Source organism: Parasteatoda tepidariorum, chromosome 3 (assembly GCF_043381705.1).
Source record: "Parasteatoda tepidariorum isolate YZ-2023 chromosome 3, CAS_Ptep_4.0, whole genome shotgun sequence".
NCBI lineage: Eukaryota > Metazoa > Arthropoda > Arachnida > Araneae > Theridiidae > Parasteatoda > Parasteatoda tepidariorum.
The window spans coordinates 53,404,731-53,419,930 of NC_092206.1; the positions used below are offsets into that span (position 1 = coordinate 53,404,731).

General features: G+C 30.2%; 1 protein-coding gene across 10 annotated transcripts in view; it reads right to left on the bottom strand.

Annotated features, from left to right (window-relative positions):
* Positions 1-15,200, bottom strand: part of LOC107452791 (serine/threonine-protein kinase mig-15) — an 89,773-nt gene that overhangs the window by 45,403 nt on the left and 29,170 nt on the right. The gene's annotated exons all lie outside the window — the stretch shown is intronic.

The window sequence follows — 15,200 nt, forward strand, 5'->3', positions numbered from 1 at the left end:
AAAAAAAAATTTTAATTATTTTTAGGTACAACATCAATGAGAGAAAACATACACAGAGATAAGACAATAACTCATCTTAAAGTCTCAATGTCTCATTTACAAAAACTTTCATGATAAATTCTAAATAACTTAAACACCAAATGATAAATGTTTTGTAAATACAAAGTATCCACACATAAAATGGTTATATTTAAATTGTAGGCTAATTGAATAATTCAGTTCATTGCCAAAATCCGTCATGATTTTACTATGTTACAGGCTAATTGGAAAAGTCTTTAGTATTTTCAAATCATCCTAACATTCACTGCAATGCCACATCGTACTTTTAGGCCAATTAGAAAATAAACCATTCATTGTTCAATTAGGCAGATATATTTCAGGCAGTTTACAATAAGCCCAGAGAAATAAAAGATTATTTTAAATGCATTGCTAAAGGTTTATTGCAATAAGCCTAAGCAAATTTGCTACTCAGGCTGAGTAATTCGTTTCTTAATTAGCCTAATAGCATGTAGGCTTGAATCCTGAAAAAATATCAGACAAATTAGAAAATATTGGAAGACTTTTAGATAGCCTAAAGGCATGACAAAAAGCTGGATTTTTTTCATTAACGAAAGATATACATATCGATAAAAAAAAAATAACTTCGGAAGCAAAATGACAATACTCAATACCAAAGATAAAAATTTTTAAAAAAAATTTTAAAAATTATAAATATGGAAAACATACATTATTAGTAGCACTTCCAACACCACATTTGTAAGGTTTGAAAAGCTTACATTTTTGTAATGACATGAGCTTTTTTACTATATTTTTGTCAAATTTTAAAAAAAAAAAAAAATTAAAAAAAAAAACAGTTTTGTTTAAGAATTTTTTGTGATTCATTGAATGAAAAAATATTGTTCTCAAAAAGTATAATAGTTGGAATTATATATATAAATGTAAAATTCTTACTAATTTAGCACTTAATCCTTCATGAATCAAAAATTGAAAATAAAACACTGCTACAATTTTGTAGTAATAACTTGGGACATTCTTCAAAAAACTAAGAATGGATGCAGTTTTTTAATATATCACTTCCATGCATTTATAATTTATTGGACTATATGTTTATCTTTTTAGAAACAAACAATTTATATCAGGAAAGTCGTTATTGTGAATTCAAAGTTTGCTTATTTGAAAATCTACTGTCAGGATATAAAGCAGTGACGTACATAGACATATGTGCGCCCCTTTGCAAGATTTAAAAAAGCGCCCTATCTGAAACTTAACACAAATGTTTTAAACTTGTAATATGAAACAAACACAATTAAGACATTCAGGTATTTATAATCATTCATTTAATTTCAATTTATATAATTTTAATTGTTTAAATGTCAATTAATAGGGAATAAAAAATTGCGATGCAAAGTCGAAAATTAAAAAAGAACTAAAATGGAACATTGTATGCTCTTACCGACTTACCAGATTCAAATAAAATTAATCTTAAAAATATAAGAAAGTAACTCACTATCTTACAATAATTATATTCAAAGTTTAGTTAAGAGTTATTTTTATCTGTAAAGTGAATTAAAAAATGTCTTATAAAAGAAAAATATATTTTTATTGTAATTCATATAGTAGAGATGCAGAGCCTTTTTCAATGAAGGGCTGAATGTCTAAGTATTAAGACATGTTGATGGCAATTTCAAATGCAAATTAAATCTTTTAATTTAAGATATTGTACATTGTTCAAAATGACTTAAAATAAAACAAACGCATTATAGCTCAAAATAGGATTTAAGATTCAGTTGGGATTCAGTTTACATTTTTAACTTAAGGACATTTATATTTAGTGAATTATAAGAGATTTTATTAATGTTAAAAAATCTTAAAACCGTTTTTTAAAGCAACAAAAAATTTTTAACAAAATTCAAAAACAGTAAGCAGTTTAAAAAGTCAAATTCAAATTTCACGTTTTGTAATATATTGTAATAAAAATATTAAGATTCAAAGCACAATTGAAAAATAACATTGATTGACGATAATAATCCGTAGAAACAAAGCACGTCATAGGTGATAATTAAAAAGACTGATTCGTAAATCGCATGTCGTTATATCAGAGGATTAAAAATATCAGGATATTTGAAATTTCGTGGAAAAGTGTTGCAACAACTGTTGAAAGAACGATAAAAAAATAATAATAATTTAAAAAAAAAACACTTTTTTAATATCTTAGATTTTCGATGGCATCAGCATAAATAAAGCGTTCATTGGAAATGCTTGATTGGAGTGTCGTATTAATAGATATTAAAAATATCGGGATTTTTAAAACCATGTGGAAATGCGTAGAGCCAAAACTAAACATTAGAAAAAAAAGCTTGGATTTACGTTAAAATTGGAACAAATAAAGCACGTCAAAAGTTATTAGTATTTTCCAATTCAAAATTCTCGAGTCGTTGTAATATCGTGTTAAAAAGATCAAGATTTTAAGAAACACGTGTTCGACAAATAGCCTTCTAAAGACAATCGAGTCACTTGGATTTAAGTATGAAATGGACTCAAATAAAGAACTTCAAAAGTGATTACTAAAGTTCGAAATTCAAGCATCACAATTTTGTCCTATTTAAAATATTGGGATTTTTAAAACTATGAAAATTCGTAGTGAACCACCGAAAAGAGCGAACGAAAAGGTTTAGAGCGTCCAAACCTTAAATGCGCAATTCAAAATTTCTGATTTTTTTTTTTTTTTTTTTTTTTTTTTTTTTTTTTTTTTTTTTTTTNTTTTTTTTTTTTTTTTTCAAAATAAATTATAATAGATTATTATTTTTATGCCCAGGTGCGACCGCGGGCCGCACGTCAAGAACTAGCGGGCTGCAGGTGTAGTGTATATAGTGTACTATTTCTAGTTAATTCGCCCTCGTATTTCGAGTAAAAAAATCATTTAAAGGCAAAAAAAACAAAATTAAAAATTCTTAGTTATAGTTCATTAAAATTAAGTTTTGTGCCATAAACAATTCTGCAATTTTGGCAATTTTTTCGATAATATATTTTAAGAATTAATAAACTTAAATATTGTTAAAACTTCCACATTACTATGGTTGACATGTAGGCATAGAAAGATATTTTTTGTTTACAAAAAATCTGAAATTTTCAGTCCACTGTTGGGGCTACACGTGCAATCATATCCGGATCAGTCAGGAAGCCGTATCGCCGTCAGTCATACAATGATTTTAACTAATTAACGATAATAGAGTGTAAAAAAATATAATACATAAATCGGAAATTAAAGGTGTGTAAGAAGAAAAATAAAAGACTAAAGCTACACTAAAATATTATAAAGAGTCGCTTGCTTAAGCTTGGGTTATAATAACAAATATTCTAGGACGAACGAAGCATTTAGTGATAGGAAAATTGTGAGCTATTGCACTGAAATTTCACTGTAGCTAAAGTGTAGCTTAGGGGTGCACAACCTGTGGTCTGCACGCCAAATGCGACCCGCGAGAGCTTCTGGACGCAATAAAACAATTTCTTTTAATTTGTTTTTTTTTTAAACATTATAAATTTTCTTTCATTAAAATTTATATTACTCTATAAAAAGCATATATTTTTTGCACTTTCATTCTGTAAGTTTCTTTTTGGTTAGAATTTATATCCCAATCCCAATAATTATGTGTATAAGTATACATATTTATTTGATAAATAAATTATTGTCAGTATTTCTAGTTTTAAAGAAATTCAAATGATTAAGAATGCTTACATTTCTGCAAATATGTTATTAAATTTACTGATAAAAATATTTAATGCTTAGTACATTAATGTTTCTATAAAAATTATATTTGCCGATATCATAACTAAATATGTGTGCGGCCCTTCGTTAACCTACCTGTGGTGTGTGCAAGTGGCCCTTCACTCAAAAAGGTTGTGCACCCAATTTTATTATTTAGCTAATTTGTTAGTTAATTTGTGTTTTTCTGGCCTGAGTTATTTATGCTGAAAATTTCAAAAGATGCTGGGGTTGAAATAGTTAATTTTGTCTTAATTATGCACTTATGCAGTTGAGACATCAAAATGAATTTTACATAGTTCCACCACTTAACAGATCCAAGAAGACATCGTACAACATGATCAATGCCACCAAAGCTTGTTAACTCGACTAAAAGCCCAATAAGATAATTGCACAGTGAAGACTCTTCATATGGTCATAACCTCGGATGAGAGAGAGTAGATCAGGCAGCAGACAAGTTCTTGACGGTAGACCTTGATCATACGGTAATAAAGAAGGCGCACAGAAAACGAACAAGGTCTTTAACCCAAAACGTAAACAGGCGAAAAAGACAAGTGAAAACTCGAACTTGTTAAGAAAGTCAGGACGAAATCGAAAACTTGATTAACCATTATGAGAAGTATTTTTATGATTCGCTTGGGGAGGAAACACAGAATCGGATATTTTTCAAACTCGCTTGTGTTAACAATTTAAAACAAGATACAGCAATTAGAGACAACATAAAAACTATTACTACGAACTAAATCAATAAATTTCTAATCATGGTGGAACCTTATTTATGTTCTAAAAATACTAACTGTCAAGAGTTTGGAGATTTTAAAACAGGGTGTAACTACCAGAAAATATTTGCAATAATCGACAACATACACATATTGTGCAAACATTTTAAAATTCCAAATATACTTTTTAATCCTCTTTAATTTTCTCCGAATAAATTGATGATGGATATTTGCTTTATTTGGTAGCATTTTTCGATGCATGGAAAATACAAGGCTGCCACCCAAGCACAATTTGAGATATAAAGCGTGCAGTATTTTAAATTCTCTATTAATTTTTTCTAACAAAATTCGGACAAAACAGTTTCGCAATAAACAGTTTTTAATAGGTAGTTAAATAGTATAGTTGCATGCAATTAGATTTTTGATAAGTATCAATATTTTTAGGCCATTAAAGGAATTTTTTAGCATCTTTCAAATCGGTTTTTATCCGATTAAACTGTAGTAAAATTCGATTTTAAAAATTCTAAAAACTGAGAAATGTGTAGTTTTGAATTAGTTCCTAAAAACAGGAGTCACATAATTTAATTGCTTTAAAACTTTGAGGAAACTGTCATAGAAGTTCTAAAAATTATCAGGCGACATTGCTCCTACTCTACTAAAGCGATACTTTAATTTTCTACTTCTTTTGAAAAATACTGTGCTGTCAAATAAAATAATAGCATTAAAAGTTCGTTAAATAGAAAAAATACGAGAAAACACAGATTAATAATTTTAAGGAAAATCAAAGACGGTGAGGGCAGAGGCCTCTTAAGCAGATTTATAAAAAAAATAATAAATATATAAATAAATAAAATAAAAAACTAAACAGAGTTTTTGGCAATATTTGTTTCATCTGAAATATAATTTTCACTAAAAACCTCATCGGTTTTCAATCTTATATAAATGATAGAAAATGGGCTATTGGCTATTTCATTTAATATCTTTGTCGTCACGACGAAAATGCGTATTTTGTTAGAACAGATAATAGCACAAATCGATCTTCGGTGACATTTTTAATCACCAGACCAATCCATAGCAAACAACTACATGATGATATAGGTACTAACAATCACCTACACCGGTAGTAATATACAGTAGACACTTGATATAACGTCCTGTCGCTAAAACAAAAATGAACTTTCTAATGTGAGGTCGCGATATACCTCTTTCGATAATAAATAATCTGCGTATTTCTCCAACTTTTAGACTAATGGTCAAGCAAACAACTACCCAATAAAAGATTATGGGTATCCCTCAATTTAAAGGAAACTCGAAATATATAGCATTTAATGTGCCGTAACATCAAAAACAATTTGAGTTCAAATTATGTCTTTGAAACTTTTGAAATTGTTGTCAAAGAAAGTATTTTGTTTTCATAAGAATTTTAAATAACATTGAATCTATGGAGTAGCAAACTGGACTTCATATTTGTTAACAAATGTGGTGCTTGAAGAATTGAACTAAGGACTAAACAAAAACCAGTCAATCCGGTGATTTTTCACCACAATGTGATTATAGCTTGATTATGAGCATCAAAATTACACACAAGTGTTATATTCTAGTTAACCTTGAGTCGCCTACTATGCTGTGATATAACAAATGTTAACTTTTTAATATATATTTTTTTAATGCTCGCATTACGCAAAAATAATATCAGGTTGTTACACATGAAATGTTGGATTTTTTTTAAAGCAACTTTGTTAATCTTTTTTTTTTATGAATGTTTATGAATTGTATAAAAATAATACATTTTTCTAACGCTTATTACGTGCTCCGTGATCTTTCTTATTGCACTATAAGTTTTAAGCACTTTTTTTTTTGTACTTCTTCAAACATTGATTTCTAAACATGAATTCTCGCGATTTACGAGTTATTGTTCTTTAAGAATTCAAAAGTGGTCGTAACAGTTTAGTAGCTGCTCGAAACATTAGTGCTGCATTTGGTAAAGTCGCTGTTAATGAACGGACAATTGCAATGTTGATTTAAAAAAATTTGAAGATGGTGATGAAAGTCTTATAAATGAACCACGTGGAAGACCAGAGTCAAAGCTTGATGACACTCCATTATGAGCGCTTATAGAATCTAACCCTCGCATTAATGTTCAAAAAATTGCGCAAGAATTAGGAGTTAGTACAGCAACAGTATCAAGTCACCTCTCTGTTTGGTACAACAATTCATTGTTAGTGTTTAAATGCTGGCAAGGTACCGAGCAGAAATCGAAGTTATGCATCAAAAATTACGCCAGGAGCAGCCGGCACTGTTCAACCGAAAAGAACCCATTTTGATTCATGATAACGGACGACCACGTGTTTCATTGATCGCCGCAAACAAGTTGGCCGAATTAAAATACAGAGTTCTACCACATTCATCGGACAGATAAAACTGATAATCACTTTTTTAATCATTTGGACAACTTTCTCCGTAATAAAAAGTTCTCCAATCTAGAACAGATCAAAAAAGATTTTCAATATTTTATTGACACCACTGAGTGAAATTTTAATGAAAGTGGTATACAAAAACTAGTAACACTAGTAAAACCAGATCAATAGGGGAAAATTTTAAAAAAATCATTATAAAAATAATAATTCTTAGAAAAAGCACTGAAACGAATTTTACCTTTTGTCAGAGAAAGTGAACTCGATCAGACACAAGGCATAGAAGGCGAACAAGCACTTCGCTGAGCTAGGCGGTATGCTTATAGTGGAATAACTGGCAATTACCAGTGGAGGTATAAATATGAAAAAACTGGTCCTTCATTAAATCAATTAAAAATTAAAAACAAGGGCACTGAAAATATTCTAAATTACATCATTACTATCTACATTATCTATAGCAGAAAAGAAAATACACAAAATAAGTTAATTAATATTTGAGCTTAAAATTTCAAACTGAAGTGGGGGAAAAACATAAGCTTTTACAAACATCTAACTATTTAAGCAATTCAAATGCAGAATGCAGAAATTATTTTTTTATGCTTATCAATATTTGGTCAAAAAACTTGGTATCATTTAAAACAAAATATTTTAAATGATTCACACACTCGTATGTAATCTCAGTGTGGTATACCAAGCAATAACTAATCAAAAGAAAAGGTAAAATAATTTCACTAAGCAATATTGACAATCAGTTACAGCTAGGTTTTATAAAACTGTTGACAGTCGTAACATCAGTCTGGACGACAAAGATTAAATAAGAATGCCAAATAAAAAAATAAAAGTACCAATGCCCGGTTGAGCTACCAAGAAACGTTCGTTACTGAAAATCTTAAGACAAATAAATATATTAGGCTTAAGCAAAATTATTCTAATTTAAGAACGAGTCGAGCTCTTTCTTAGATGTTCAAGTTTATAATAATAAAAAAACATATATATAACTCCAGCTGCTAAAGCAAGATATTGTTGAATCAGAATCAGTGTGAATTTTATAGTAAACTTTGTTTACAGAACAGCTGGCGAACAAGTTCAATGCTCTAACACGCGCTACGTATTAAACTGCTAGAAAAATTTATCTTGATAACAAATTCTTTTGACTGTCGCAAATTTCATGATTTTGTAAGGTTAACGTTTTTTAATTAAATTTTTTTTTAATTTACTACTAAATTTCAAACAAATATCAGCACTAAATATTGAAATTTCCACCAACATTGCCTACCTTTTTAAACTTAAATAACATTATATAAAACAGAATTGGATTAAGTTGAAATTATGAGTTTAAAAGCACAGAAACCGGGATCGGCTAACTTGCACTAAACATAGATCACATGACATATTCAAAGAAATAACGCCACAAAGTGAGTTCTAAAGTTGTGGAAGGAAAGATCACTAGGCCTCAGGGTTAAAGAACCAGTTTTTAAGAACGTAAAATACTTTGAGTAATTATCTCTGGAACAGAATAATACAATTAAAAAAAACTTAATGAAAATGCATACACAAAAATATAACGAAACCAATAAAAGAATTTAAGAATAATTAATCGAAAAGCATATTAGTCGCATTGTAAAATTCAAAAAAAGAAATGAAATGGAATTATATTGTTCCTTTGGAAATTCACTTTTTTAAATTTCTTTTCCCTGTTTATATAATTTCGTATCTTTTTAATCCTACTCAATAATGTTGAATGACTAAAGTCACAATAATAATCATATAAACAGCGATAAAATAAGCACCAATTTCTTTTTTAAAAATTAATATTATTGATCCTATTACATATAATAAAATTCCCGCCCAGCTCCTACGTTTTTAGCGCCAACACTCAATCGATCCAATTACTCACAAAGAGCTTTTAATACACACCCTAAATCTTATTAAAGACTTTGACCATTACTAATGAAAATGTTAATCTGTAATAATAAACTGAAAAGTTAGTATGTCTGTGTGTGTCACTATTAAAACGCTAGAATTGTTTATACTAGTGTCCAGAAATGTGGACAGTGGGTGAAAGGAGCAAGTAATTTTAGCCCCCCATCCTGAAACTTGCTCGAAAAGTTTTAATAGATCGTTGGGCAGAAACTTTTGAAAAATGGAGTTTTTATTGGCTTAGAAATCGCCGTCGATAAAATTTAAACAGTGGGCGATTCTGTTAGTTATGCTGTTAAAACGTGTTTCGATAAATTGAAGAGAAAAAAATAACCATTGAAAAGCAAGTTAGAGAAATAATACTAATCGAATTCGTTCAGGAGAAACTTTAAAAACTGTCACAATATGGGTAATTACTTTTGGCAGTATGCACTGCTGATATTATGGTAATTGGTGCAATAAGTGCCAACTAAACTAAATAGGTTGTTTTTTTTATTTGTCATTATTATCAGTTGCTGAACAGCCGACCTAATTTTGGGTTTACGACTGCTAATGTTGAACTCCATCCAGAAGACAATGAAACTCCTGAATCAGTACCCCAACGGTATTGATTTATTACGGGAACATGGAGGACATTGCGACTAGACAGATTTAACGAGCATCAGTCACCATTTTATTACAAGGGGAGTCTTCGGCTGGAGGGGAACGAACCTACGAACTTTTGGAGATGGGCCCAGTAACCTACCAACCAGGCTATCCCGGCCTACTAAAATAGGTTTTAAGTATTTGAGGTAATTTACTGTCTATTCAAATTGAAGAGCAGGAGAAAATAATTTCATTGTTTTAAATTTAAAATATCACTAGGCCTTAAAATATCATGAGGCAATGTAGGCCTCGAGCAACAATACGCCGAATGATACTCAATACAAATAACATGGGTGCCACTCTAAAACAATTTCAAGACTTGACTTACTTTTTGACTAAGTAACACGGTCCAGCGTTGCTTAATAGAATTTTCAGAAATTTATTGCTCGATTACTACAAAAAACACCTTCAGTTTTGTTTACAATTTCGAAGTGTTGTTCAGTACGGATTCTGATTGGATTCATTTTTTATTCACCCTGCACTAAGAACACAGGTATTCAGTTTGCATTATGCATATGCAAAAAGTTCGAGAACATCTCTTATCGAGTCATATCCCTTTTTAAAATGTAGGCAATGTTAATGTATATAATAAAAGCTTTCTCTTAATTAAAGCAAATTAAACTATTCTTATTTCAAATTCGGGACACTAGTTTTCAAAAATATCGATTGTTGGTTTTTATTTCATTTTTAAATACGCTCGTTTTTAACTTAGGAATGCTAGTGTTGTTTTAAAATTTAATTTTAACCGTAACCAAGAAAAAAATAGCAAAAGAAATGTAAAAAATGTATTAAAAAACTTACGCAAGCCTCATGATTATTTTTGAGACAATAATATTTCAATGACATTTATATAAATTTTATGAACATTTTGAATGTTTTCTCCTTCGAGACTTTAGAATGTTTTGATATTGGGTATTATATTTTTCTAATACCTTTGCATTTTATATCGTAACTCTAAATTACCTCCAGCACCCTCTATATATACTCCGTATTACTTTTTCCTAATAAAAAAAGTCAGTCCGAATTTGCAAATCTTAACCGGCAGGTCAATCTTGCAGAGATTTACATTAACATTTACTTTAAACTTAAATTAAAATTACATATAGATTTTGATTAATATGAGTATTCTAACATGCTAACAACTGTAAATTTTTAAAAAAAAAATTCAGATTGAAATTCTTGTTGCATTTTTGTTGTTTTTAAAAGTACTTATGTTTTTAGGGCATGAAAATCCGGATTCACTTTATTAATACTGATAACCAAAAAAAAAGTTCTTTTATAATTGATTGATTAGAAGGATATAAATGCACCAATTAGCAAACATAGATAAAAATGAAAAACTTTCTGCACACACAAAATCTCAATTAAAAAATTTTCTCCAAGCACTTATTAATTCTTAAATATAGTTAAATATTGAAGTTAATTAAAAATAATTAACTCTTGAATTTAATTTCAACCTCTTCGTCGCCATCGATTATGGCAAAATTGGTTTGAAAATCACAGATGTTTAAAAAAATATTTCAGTAATTTTTATAAAACTTCATATTGATTATTATACATATGCCTGAAAGTCAAATGCAATGACAAGCAGAAAAAGAAATTCCTATATCAATCTTTGCAAGATTGACCTGGTGGTTAAGATTTTCAAATTTTGACTGACTTTTTTTTTTTAAAAAAAAAAGAGTTTTGATAACACTTTTTCCGCGTTGTTGAAAAATATTGACTGCGGCGTGAAATATGGAATTTTGATTTGAAGTTTTTCGTTTATAATGAGTGATACTAAAAACGTTTCTGCGACGGTGACGAATTTGCCACGAACGGCGCTCGCTTACATCTACCTACTAGCACGTATAACATGACACAACCTAAACTATACCTTATTTACAAAATAAAATAATTGGAAAGAGAGAGAGAGTACACGAGATTGAACCTGTTGACAAACGAACGTGATGCGAATATGAGAGAACGCCTAGAGCAAAATGTAACGAAGTTCAGATTATTGAGAATCCAAACACGGCCCACACACAATCCGTGTGAATTTCGAGAAATTTTCAATTCCGTCTTCATTTGAAAGAAATCAAGGTGGATCAAAAACTCATTGCAGACATAAGAAAAAGAAAAAAAAACCCGACTTCTAGCTGTCAAAACAGGAGTGGCGAAATTTTGAAAGGCTTTTTCCGCGAATTCTCAGTTCAACTCCAAAAATATGCGGGTAGGCCGAGTAGACAACGGCTGCAGGATGCTAGAGAAAGCCGATGACATCAAAAACAGAGGTCAAAGATTTTAGAACACGATTCTCAAGGACACCACATTAATCAGCCACGCTACGGTAGCCAGTATTTCAATCTCCTCAGATGATATTCAACTTTCTTTTCTTCGGGTGGCCTTTTTAAATTTAAAAATGCAAGGTGAGTTAGAAAACTGTTACAAATTATTCTGCAAGTTGTCTCCCACTGTTCAAACCAATTGATTTTGCACCAATCGTAAAATGAAGGATAAACACAAAATAAATTTACACTGTTTATTTCGCATTACTTTATACCAGGAGGTTAATTATATTAAATACATCAAAGCTTTTCTTATTTAAAGAAAGCAGTATTTATTTATTTATTTATATATTTATTTTTCAAATGTCTCGCTGACATTGAATAACAGTTTCATAACCTTGTAATTTGTATCCTACTCGGAAGACAATTTACCAACCAGGACACTAAGACATCTTTGACACCAACTACTTTGTCAAGTGTCGAAGGAAACTCGCTAAGGATTCTAAGAGAGGACTAACCGGCATTTGTGTTGCATGGAGGAGAAAATCATGAAAAACTCTGATGTTTAGCCTGAAGGTAATGAATGAGACACTAATCTATAATCCGTCTACAACTGGGGGCATGATTCAGGCGCTCAAAATTAAAACGGCAGATCACAATCTCGAAAATCGAATAAAATTCTTAATAGTATAACTCCTGCCAAATATATTTCATATGCCGAGTTGGAGCCGCAATGACTCAGGAGATAGAGCTTTCGCCTCCGAATGAGGTGACCCAGGTTCTAATCCAAGTGATGGATGGTTAATACGAATTCTGCACCAGGTTGGCACCGACCACAGCGCTGACGTTAAATAACCTCAACGGTAGACGGATTATGGGTTGGAATCCCCAAGCCATCGAGTTACCCGTGGGAGGCTTTCATGGTTTTCCTCTCCCTGTAACGCAAATGCGGATTTGCTCCATCAAAAAGTCCTCCACAAAGAGCAGTTAGTCTCAATGCTTATTCCAGCAGGTTACTTGTCTTCTAGTTAGAGTCCAAAATTATAAGGCTACGGAGCTGAACTGTGGTAGTCGCAAACTCAGAATTGGGTCAGCTGTTCAACACCGGTTATAAAATATGCAGAGTAGAGTTGAATGTGGGATTTAATGTCACAAAATCCAAAAGATCCTTTATATGGTTTTTCAAAGTTTTTTCGCCAAGGGAAATGAAAAAGCCACGGTTTAGCGTCTTACATCAAGCAAAGCTATACATAATTTTAAACTATATATACCATCTTACCATAAAGAACTATTTATATCTATTTAGACACGGAACATACATATTTTAAAGTTATTAAACTTCTTTTGAAATCGCCAATTTGGCGACTTATTGCTACCTCAATGAAAATAATCAAAATTCACTTCACTTGACTACCTTTTTCAAAGTTTTTTCAAATTTTTATGAGCCCAAATAATGCAGCATTGGAGCAAGCTTTTAAACATTAAAAAAACTAGACCACAAACGCTTTTTATTTTCATAAAATTGTGGCTTTTCTCCATACTGACGTTTTGCGCCATTTTAACATCATTTCCTATAACGATAGCCTTCGAAAAATAGTCTTACTCAGCGGATATTCTTCCGAAAACATTTTTCCAAAATAAGAGAAAATAATTAAAGAACAAATATTTAAACGAAGCTGTTGGCAGAACTTACATTCAACAAAAAACTTAAAAGATAAAAGAACAAAGCTACTACTTTTCAAATCTGAAATATGATACGAATTTTTAATAAATGGAACTGAATTGCGAATTATCTAATGTAAGAAAAATGCTGGCATAACAATTTTCACTTAAACAGGAAGTCGAGGTTCCTCTTTTTCCATCAATTGCAATCAGATAATACAGAAGAAAAGTGAGTAAGAAAGGAAGTAAAATCGTTTACAAATTTAAGCATAATGATAATGCTATTTTTAGAAACAATCAACACGAAGAAAAAAAAATTCAAGCGGCATATTACTAAACTTAATACAATCGCATAATAAAGCGTACTATAATAGACGTTTATTTAAAAAAAATTTATTTTTATAAAAATATATTATAAAAGGGAAAAAGATTTAATTAAATTAAAAAACTCTTGTTTTTTATTATTATTACTTATAATATTTTAGTAAGTATGTAATTGCAGCTTATTTCAAAACATCATAAAGTAGAAAAGATCATATTTTATTTAAAAAAATATCAATCAGTCAATTACAACGAAAATCGGTGAAGAAACTTAGGATAGAAATGATAGTTGAAATGTACAGTGCTCAAAAAGAAAAAAAACGGACCACCCTGAATAATTATTAATCGAATGATGACCAAATAAGACAAATACGCAGAACAATTATGTCTTCATTATTATTAAAGGAGAAAAAATTGATATAAATGAAATTGATAGTAATTAAATTTGTAATTGCCTAGTTTATTGTACAGTGCGTAAAAAAAATGAACAGACCCCCCTAAATAACATTTGATCCTAAAGATCACACACGTTCTAGGACTCAATCTTAATGGATACCTCAAATATGCCAATTAATTAGCGCAGACGATATTTTAAATTACAAAATCAGACGCAAAAACGTTCTTTCTCTGGATAAACATAACTTTTTTTCAAGGATTCGGATTGCGCCCCCACCCCCAAAATATACGGGGGGTAGCCACAATCTAGGAAATAGGGTCCCCATAGTTTGGTCAGGAGAGCGGTCCAATGTTTGGACCCCTTAATGCTAATTTTATTTTTTTTATATTTCGCTATATCTAGAAAACTTTTTAAGCGAATTGAAAAAATTTCGAACACTACTATAAAATTCGCTTATCCAAAGATAATTCTAAGCAAAAAAATAACTATTAGTACTTTATATAACTTTTAGTACTGATATTTATTACTTTGTTTAATAATAGTCGAAAAATTCTGGAATTGTAAGATATAAATTTTTTTTATATAATTTTAAAGAATGTAAATTTATATAACAAAATGAAAAAATTACGCAAAATCATTCGAATACTTCCTGAGAAATAGTATTTTAAAAAATCTTACTCCCCAGATTGCAGATTCCTCCAGAATTTTGGGGAACAGAAATGCGATTACATCGAGAAAAAAAAAGATGTTTATTTAGAGAAAGTATGTTTTTGTGTCTTATTTCGTAACTTAAAATATCGCCTGCATTTATTAGAATATTCGAGTTCACACCTTTGAACCATTGAGATAGAGTCCTAGTACATGAAGATTCAATTATTAGATCAAAAGTTATCCATTTTTCTCTTTTTCGTGCAGCACATCTTTCCATAAAAGTTAATTATAGTAGATTATTTTACTATTGTCAATTTCTACTACAGCATTGCCTTCCTTTTTAATCCTAATGGCAGCCCTTAGATTTCGAGAGCTTAAATTTCTAGGGAAAAAAATTTTCAAGATAACTACTAATAGTTGGCTTTAACTAGTAGTTGGCTG